This window comes from Alligator mississippiensis, chromosome 11 (genome assembly GCF_030867095.1).
Source record: "Alligator mississippiensis isolate rAllMis1 chromosome 11, rAllMis1, whole genome shotgun sequence".
Taxonomy (NCBI): domain Eukaryota; kingdom Metazoa; phylum Chordata; order Crocodylia; family Alligatoridae; genus Alligator; species Alligator mississippiensis.
The window spans coordinates 60,102,952-60,110,250 of NC_081834.1; the positions used below are offsets into that span (position 1 = coordinate 60,102,952).

Here is a 7,299-nt window from a genome sequence, read left to right on the forward strand (position 1 = left end):
AGGAGCTGGAAGAAATCACCATCCTAACAAGAACTAAGTACCAGCTTGCGCCCGTGTGCATGCACACTCATACAGGCACTGGACAGGGTACGTTGGGTGGCTGCTGTTCTGCAAGCCCGCTGCCAAGCTGCCCGGCAGTCCTGGCTGCAGTTTTTGCACCACAAGCAGCAGCCTAAAGAGGAACACGAGTCAGGAGTACAAAGAGGTGCAAGGATCATGAAACTAAGCACTGCCTGTGAAGCAATATTTCCAAGAGCAGCTTGGCTCTGCCCAAGGTGGTGCCTGGACTTGCAAAACAAGCATTGCCGAGCGGGAGAAGATGGTGGTATAGATCTCGGGGAAGTGGAAGAGGCTGCAGATCTTCAGGGTGACCAATAACAGTGTCCTGGAGATCACCGGGGATCTTGCTCCAGAGGACCAGGCGAATGGGAGCTCTGTCACCCTTCGGACGTATGCAGCCACTCATGGAAGCGTGCAACCCCCAACCGCTACACGAGCTGGGACTGGGACCCAGGAGTCCAGGGGTGGGAGCTGCGACCTTGGTGCCCATCAAGGGCAGCCACAGCTGTCCATGCCCTGCCATCCCCATGGGGCCCCTAATCTGCATGGGCTTTGCTCAAGCCGGTGGGCACCAGCCCAGCGTGAGTCCTGACCTGCCCCAGGCGATCTGCCCCAGCCCAAAGCATGCTGGGAGATTGCACCAGGCAGCAGAGCCAGGGGGCCTGAGTTATCTCCCTGTTCTGGGAGAGGGAGTCGGGGGCAGGCCAGGAGCCCGGACCCCTGAGCTCCCCTTGCTCTGGCAGGGGCTGGAGGGTTACGAGGGGGATCTGGGAACCCAGGCACCTGGGTGCCCTCCCGCACCCCAGCAAGCGCTCACCCACCTGAGGTCGGTCTTCAGCTCCCCCGCCACGTCTCTGCCCCCCACGGGGAGAAGAGAAGGGGAAGCAGAAAAGCTGGATGGGGAAAGGGCAAGAGGGGCTGAGCCCAGGGCAGGGCACAGAGCACCTCTGCCTGGACGCCCTGCCATGCGCTGGGCACCAGGGGCGCCCGCCCCAACTACATCATCCCAGCCAAGGCTTTTTCTAGCCGGGGCTTCAAAACCTCCAAGGATGGAGATTAAAGAGCCTCTCTGGGAGCCTGTTTCTGTGCTTTACTAACCGCCTCCTGAGCTTTTCCTCTGATCTAACCTAAACTTGGCTGGATGCAACCTGAGACCAATACCCCTTCTTATACCTAGGCCAACGTCTGCCCGCAAAGGCCAGCCACCTCTCCTATTCCCTCTGTACCCAGCCTGACACCCCCAGAGCCAGCTGCAGCTCCTGTCCCTGTTATACCCAGCCCAATGCCCCCAGAGCCAGCTGCACCTCCTACCCTTGTTTTCTGCAGCTGGTCACCCCTGCCAGACCCAGCCACAGCTCCTACCAATTATACCCAGCCTGACGCCCCCCAGATCCAACTCGGGGCAGCAGGGAAACTGAGGCAGGAATGGCGTGACCCGCAACCCAGCAGCAGGTTTCCAGCAAGTGGGGTGAGCACCCAGGTGTCCGGGTCTCCAGGCCGTGCTGCCCTCTGGCATTGCTAGGTCAGAAATCTGAAATTATTGTATGGGAAGCTCAAATCCATGGATTTTCTGCAAAACTATCCTACAAAAAAAGCGTGCAAATAAATCTCGTTCTTGCCATAACATCCCTTTGCCGTATGCTGTTCTCATCACGTCCTCAGTCTTGATCAACAGCTTCTTGGAGGTGGTGGTGGCGGTGGCAGGCCCTGCCCCGGGCCCACACAGCGCGTCCCCAGCACCGCAGCCTTGGGGAGGCCATTGACCAGTGCCATGAAGCCTGGCTACCCACACGGCTGGTCCAATATCTCAGCCCGAGCCCAGTCTGGCCCGCTTGCAAGACAAGTGCCGAGTCCTGTCCCCAGCAACGCTGGGCTGGGAGCGGGGGAGAGGAGACTTGTCCCCACCTGGATGTGGACGTGTGCAATGTGCCCAGATGTGCTTCCCAGATGTGGGGGTAGCAGCTGGCCTAGAGGACCTGCTGCAGCTGGAGCCTTTGGCTGCACCAGGCCAGGGCGCTGAGGGGGTTGAACCCTGACCCCATGTTCCCGGCGGGGACGTAGTCAATCCCCCACCCCAGGGCGCCTGGAAGAAGGCCCCGGCCCAGCCCCGTCTCCTGGGACTGCAAGGGCGGGCAGCCGGCACTGCCCCGTGCACAGCACAGAACCGGGGGCCAGTTTCAGGCTGGATGTAAGGAAGAATTTCTTTATTATCTGAGCCCCCAAGGTCTGGAATAGCCTGCCGCCGGAGGTGGTTCAAGCACCTACTTCGAACACCTTCAAGAGACATTTGGATGTTTATCTTGCCGGGATCTTACGATCCCTGCTGACTTCCTGCCCCTGTGGCAGGGGGCTGGCCTCGATGATCTTCTGAGGTCCCTTCCAGCCCTAATGTCTATGAATCTACGAATCAATGAATTCATGCCACAAAAAAATGCATGTGCACTTTGAAGATACAGCATCATCTGTTGAGCATCATGCACACAGGGTCGGGACCAAGAGCTTTCAGCGTTGCCCAGCCAAGGTCACTGCAGGCCCGGCTGCCCGTGCTCTCTGGCCTGCTCTGTCTTCCTGGACCTGGTCCTGGGGAAGACTCCAAGCAAGGTATCCTAGAGGGGACCCTGCCGCAGTGGTCAGGTGGGATGAACGGGGACCCTGATTTCTTGCCGTGACCCCAGTGACACCAGTGCAAGAAGGAAAAGATGGCGGGATACAGCAGTGCCCTGCAGAACAGGGCCTGTGACCAGCCATGGCCTCTCCAGGGGAGTTCAAGCCCTGGCACCTCATGTGGACGTGCTCTGGTGAGATGCTCACGGCAGGACTGGTCCTGAGCACCCAGAGAGCAAGGGCAGGATGACCCGGACATTTCCCAGGTCACCTTTATATCCCATGGTGACAAGAGCGGGGAAGAGGGCAGGCTTGGATCCCACAAGCTGCCACAGCGCTGAGGGACCCCATGTCCTCACATTTACTGGGATCTCTGCATGTGTCAGGCCAGGGAGCTGGACCCCAGAGGTGAAAGCTCCCACCTGGACGGTACCTGCATAGAAATCCTGATGTGATCTGCCACCTGAAACCTGGCCTGACCCGGCCTGAGGAAGGGGTCAGACTCCTCTGGGAAGTGGAGGGGGAGAAAACCCTCAGGGCAGATGGGAAGCAATGACTAGGGGAACGTGCAGGATGACGTGCTAAACCAAACCCAAGCACCTTCTCTTCAGTGAAGCCCTTATGTGAGCCCAGGGAAGGTTTCATCAGGATTTGCAGAGAGCAGAGAGGCCTGAGGATCTGGCCCCGGGGCCCCCGGGACCCTGCCCCAGGGCTGTTCCTGTGCTTCGCTGCCGGCCCCAAGAGTCACGGTCAAAGGTCGTCCGGGGCCGGGGACCCCCGCAGGCCAGGCCAGACCCCCGGCGCCCACAGCCCTTGCCCCAGGGGGAATGAATGCTCTGGTTGCTGTGGCAACGGTGCTGTTGCTTAAAAGTGTGACATCACAATCCCCAGCCTAACTGTCAGCCCGGCTCCGCCCAGCGCGCTCGTGGCGTCGCCGCAGCCAGTCGCACGTCCCGGTCGGCAGTGTTTGCGGAGTTAGTTGATTCGCTGTTAGTTGGTTTGTTATGTTTGTTAGGTCGTTAGTTCGATAGTTTGTTATTTCAGTAGTTCATTAGTTCACTCATTCGTTAGGTAGTTCGTTAATTCGATAGATAGTTTGTTACTTCATTAGTTCGATAGTTTGTGAGTTCAGTAGTACATTAGTTCAATAGTTAGTTCATTAGGTAGCTACTTCATTGGTTAGATAGATCGTTAGTTCCTTTATTAGTTAGACAGTTAGTGAATTAGTTCCTTAATTCAGTAGATCAGTAGTGTATTTGTTAGTTAGTTAGTTAGTTTAGTTAGTTAGTTAGGTCAGTAGTTAGTTTCCTGTCGTTCCCCACCCGAGCGGCGGGAGCGCGCGCCCGCGGGAGCCGTGAGTGCCCGTTCACGGGACTCACGGTGCCGTGGTGGGGCAGGGGCTCAGGCTGTGCCAGGCCCAGGACGCGGCCCCGGGCCTCGTCCCTGCTCTCGCCAGCCCGGCTCCTCTCGCCCTCCTGCAGCTCAGGGCTGTGTTTGGTGCGGATGCTGCGGCGCGAGAAGCTGCCACCGCTGCGCCTGCGCTCCAGCACCCCGGGTGAGGGCTGGGCACGGCCCCCACGGCACCAATGGGGGTGGGCGGCACAGGAGGCTTCAGACCCGGCAGGGTTTGCCTGGCAGGCCAAGCCCCGCTGTGCCAGGTCCAACCTGGACAGACCCGGCTCTGTGCCCCCAGCTGTGCCCCCTGCTCCGCACCAGCAAGGTCCTGGGGAGGGGGAGCAGGACTGGCCCCCCATGGGCTCTTCACTCTGCCCCGGTCCTGGCCCTGCCCGAGTCTTGCCCGTGGCAATGGCCCTGCTGCCCTCTACTCTCTTGCAGGGGGGCCACATGGGCTCTGGGACCCCCGTCCTCACAGCGGTGCTCAGTCCCCCCAGACTCATGCTCAGCCCTCGTCTCCCCTCAGCACCAGATGCCACCCTGGGCGCAGGCAGGCGGGCAGCAGACAGACTCCCCGCCATTAAGGGCGCTGCGGATTTACCTCCCCTGGGGGCAGGCCAGGAGCGGAGGGAGCCTGCACCCGGTGAGTTTGGGTCGCCTGAGCTGGGGGACTTGTGCGTTTCCATGGGGAGGGGGCAAGGTCTCTGCGTGGGGGCACCCCCTCTCCCTCCTCGGTCTCCATTCCCAGGGGTCGAGCTGATCCAGCCCCTCCAGCCCCACAGCACTTTCTTCCACCCTCCAGATGCCTGTTTGGGCCAGGAGACCCCTCCCCAGCCTTTCTGCCCCTCATCCCTTCGTGCCCTGGCACGCACCCACTCTGTCAGCAGAGTGGGTGCAGCTGACGCGGTGCCCCTTGTCCCCCCCAGGACCAGGAGCAGTGCCGGGGGGAAGCGGAGGGGTGGGGGAGACCCTCCCAGCTGTGCGGGGCAGCTCTGCCAGGGCCGACATGTGGCCGGACCCTCCCGCTGCCGTGAGTCTCTGCCCTGACCAGCGGTGTGTGGGGTCTGATCTAGGGGTCAGGGGTCTCTCCCCAGGTGCCCTGTGCCCCTCCCACCTCCATGCATGGCATGAAATCCCGGGGGAGAATCTCGCTCCCTGCCGACTCCACGGTCCCTGCAAGAATAAGGGAGGGGGTCGTGGGTTCATCCCCCGATCCCAGGGACAGTCCTTCCCAAACCAGAGTGTCGGAGGGCACCTGGGACCCTGAGTGGGAGGTGGGGGCTCACCTGAGATGGGTGGTAACAGCCAACCCCTGGCACCCCCAGGACCCAGGCCTGTGAGCCCTGCCCAACCCCAGGGCTCTGGGGGCTGCCATCCCTGCACCCTGGGGAGATGGGGAACTCGCTGCCCAGGGGAGTCCATCGCCCCAGCAGCTCTTTCCTTCCCCAGGCGGAGAAACCCCGTGGCAGGCAGCGCCGTCAGCAGGTGAGCGGGACCCAGGCGGGCTGGGGGCTGTGAGGGAGACCGAGTGCGCTGGGCATGGCTGCATGGAGGGGTAGACCAGAGGGACAAGGCTGGGGCTGGGCTGGGGGATGACGGGTGAATGCATGGCCAGAGGGACAGATGGGGTCAACCGGTGGCTACGTATGCAGACAGGCCATGGCGTGACGTCTCCCTAACCTGCACCGTCTCGTTTGCTGCAGCTGGAGCTGGAGGCGCTTCGGGCCCGGCTGGCACAGGCAGAGCAGGACATGGAAACTGTGCTGTCCTGGTAGGTGTGGGGCTGGGGAGGGAGCTGGCTGTTCCCGTTGTGCGGCACAGGGCTCGGGGCACAAGCCCAGGGCCCATCCCACCTTCTGTGCATGTTTCTGCCTGGGGAAGGGGTGTTTTCTGGGACGGCACCATCCATCTCTCTCAGCCCAGTAATGGTTTTTTGTCTCCACAGCGCACGGCAAAGGGAGGAGCGGCTCCGGGTGAGTTTGCGTGGGGCAGGGGTCCTCAGGGCTGTGGGGCAGGGGAGGGAAGAGATTGAGGCCAAGCTTGGCCAGGCTGGGGGACATCCCAGAGGCTGCTGAAGCTGGAAGCAGAGTCCCGACACGTGGCATGCGGGGAGAGGAGGGACCTGATGGGTGCGCAGGGAGGTAACGCTGGTGGGTGCGGGGCCCGATACGCTGGGCGCAGGCATGGGCAGGCTCTGACGGGCTGGGGGGATTCTCGTGCAGGCCCAAGTGGAGGCACTGAGGAGCCAGAACCTCTTCCTGGTGCTGGCCCTCAAGGCGCAGAGGGAGCAGGGCTGCGAACAGGACGACAGCCCCACGGAGGTGAGTCCTTCTGCATGCCCCTGCCCCAGGGGAGGGGGAGTGTGCGTGTGTCCGTGTGCGCACAGGGCAAGGCTGGCCCCTGCTGTGCCAGCCCCGCAGTGGAGGGGACGGGGGGTTGCCCTGGGGGGAGGGCTTGTGTGTGCAGCGCTGGGCACCATGTGAGCTGTGTGGATGGCACAGTGCGACCGGTGGGGTGACAGGTCTGTGCTGCACTGACCTCCCCTGCTCCCTGGGTTACTGCCCCCCAGCCTCCCCACATACTCCACCACATGCCAGCGCTGGCCCACGGGCTTGATTTTCTCTTCACTGCTATGTTACTTTTTCATTTGCACCAGACTCCCATGGATATGGAGGGGATGGCGGAGGAGTGCTGGCCACCCTGGAGAGGTAAGTGGGGGACAGAGAGGGCAGGGTGAAGTGCGGGGCTGTCCTGGGTAGCTGGTGGGCTCTGGGCCAGGCTATGGCATGTTGCAAGTGGTGCTGTTTGCAGGTAGGGGAGTCCTTCCTTCTCCGGTGCTGGTGGGGATGGATTCAGTCCAGGACCTGTTTCTGACCAGCTCCTTTTTGTGCAACCAGGAGCATTAGCCCCTGCCAGGAAACGGAGGCAGGGTCCCATGAGGTCAAGGGGACGCAGAGTTTGACAGAGGCGAGTCTTCATTTGAGTGCTCGCCTCCATGACGGGCAGGGGTTCTGGAGAGAGGGGAGGCCGGGGCATGGGCTGGTGGAAGTGGTAGGGCTTGGGGGTTTGGGGTGTCTGCGAGGTGACCAGTGTCTCTGCCTCCCACCCCCAGTGCTGACACGGCGGCAGAGGGGAGGAGGCGAAGGTGGGGAGCACTGAGCAGGTGAGTTGCCAGGACTTCACCCCAGGGTTTGGAGGTCAGAGCTTCTGGCCCAGGTCAGGCCTGCTGGGACAGAAATC

The 7,299-nt window shown here is 61.7% G+C and overlaps 1 long non-coding RNA gene across 1 annotated transcript; it reads left to right on the forward strand.

The window, feature by feature from the left end:
* Positions 1-5,433: 5,433 nt before the first annotated feature.
* Positions 5,434-6,033, forward strand: LOC132243891 (uncharacterized). Its single transcript, XR_009455463.1, has 3 exons — positions 5,434-5,544; positions 5,763-5,830; positions 6,005-6,033. It is a non-coding gene; the product is annotated as an uncharacterized LOC132243891 (long non-coding RNA).
* The last annotated feature ends 1,266 nt before the right edge of the window (positions 6,034-7,299 follow it).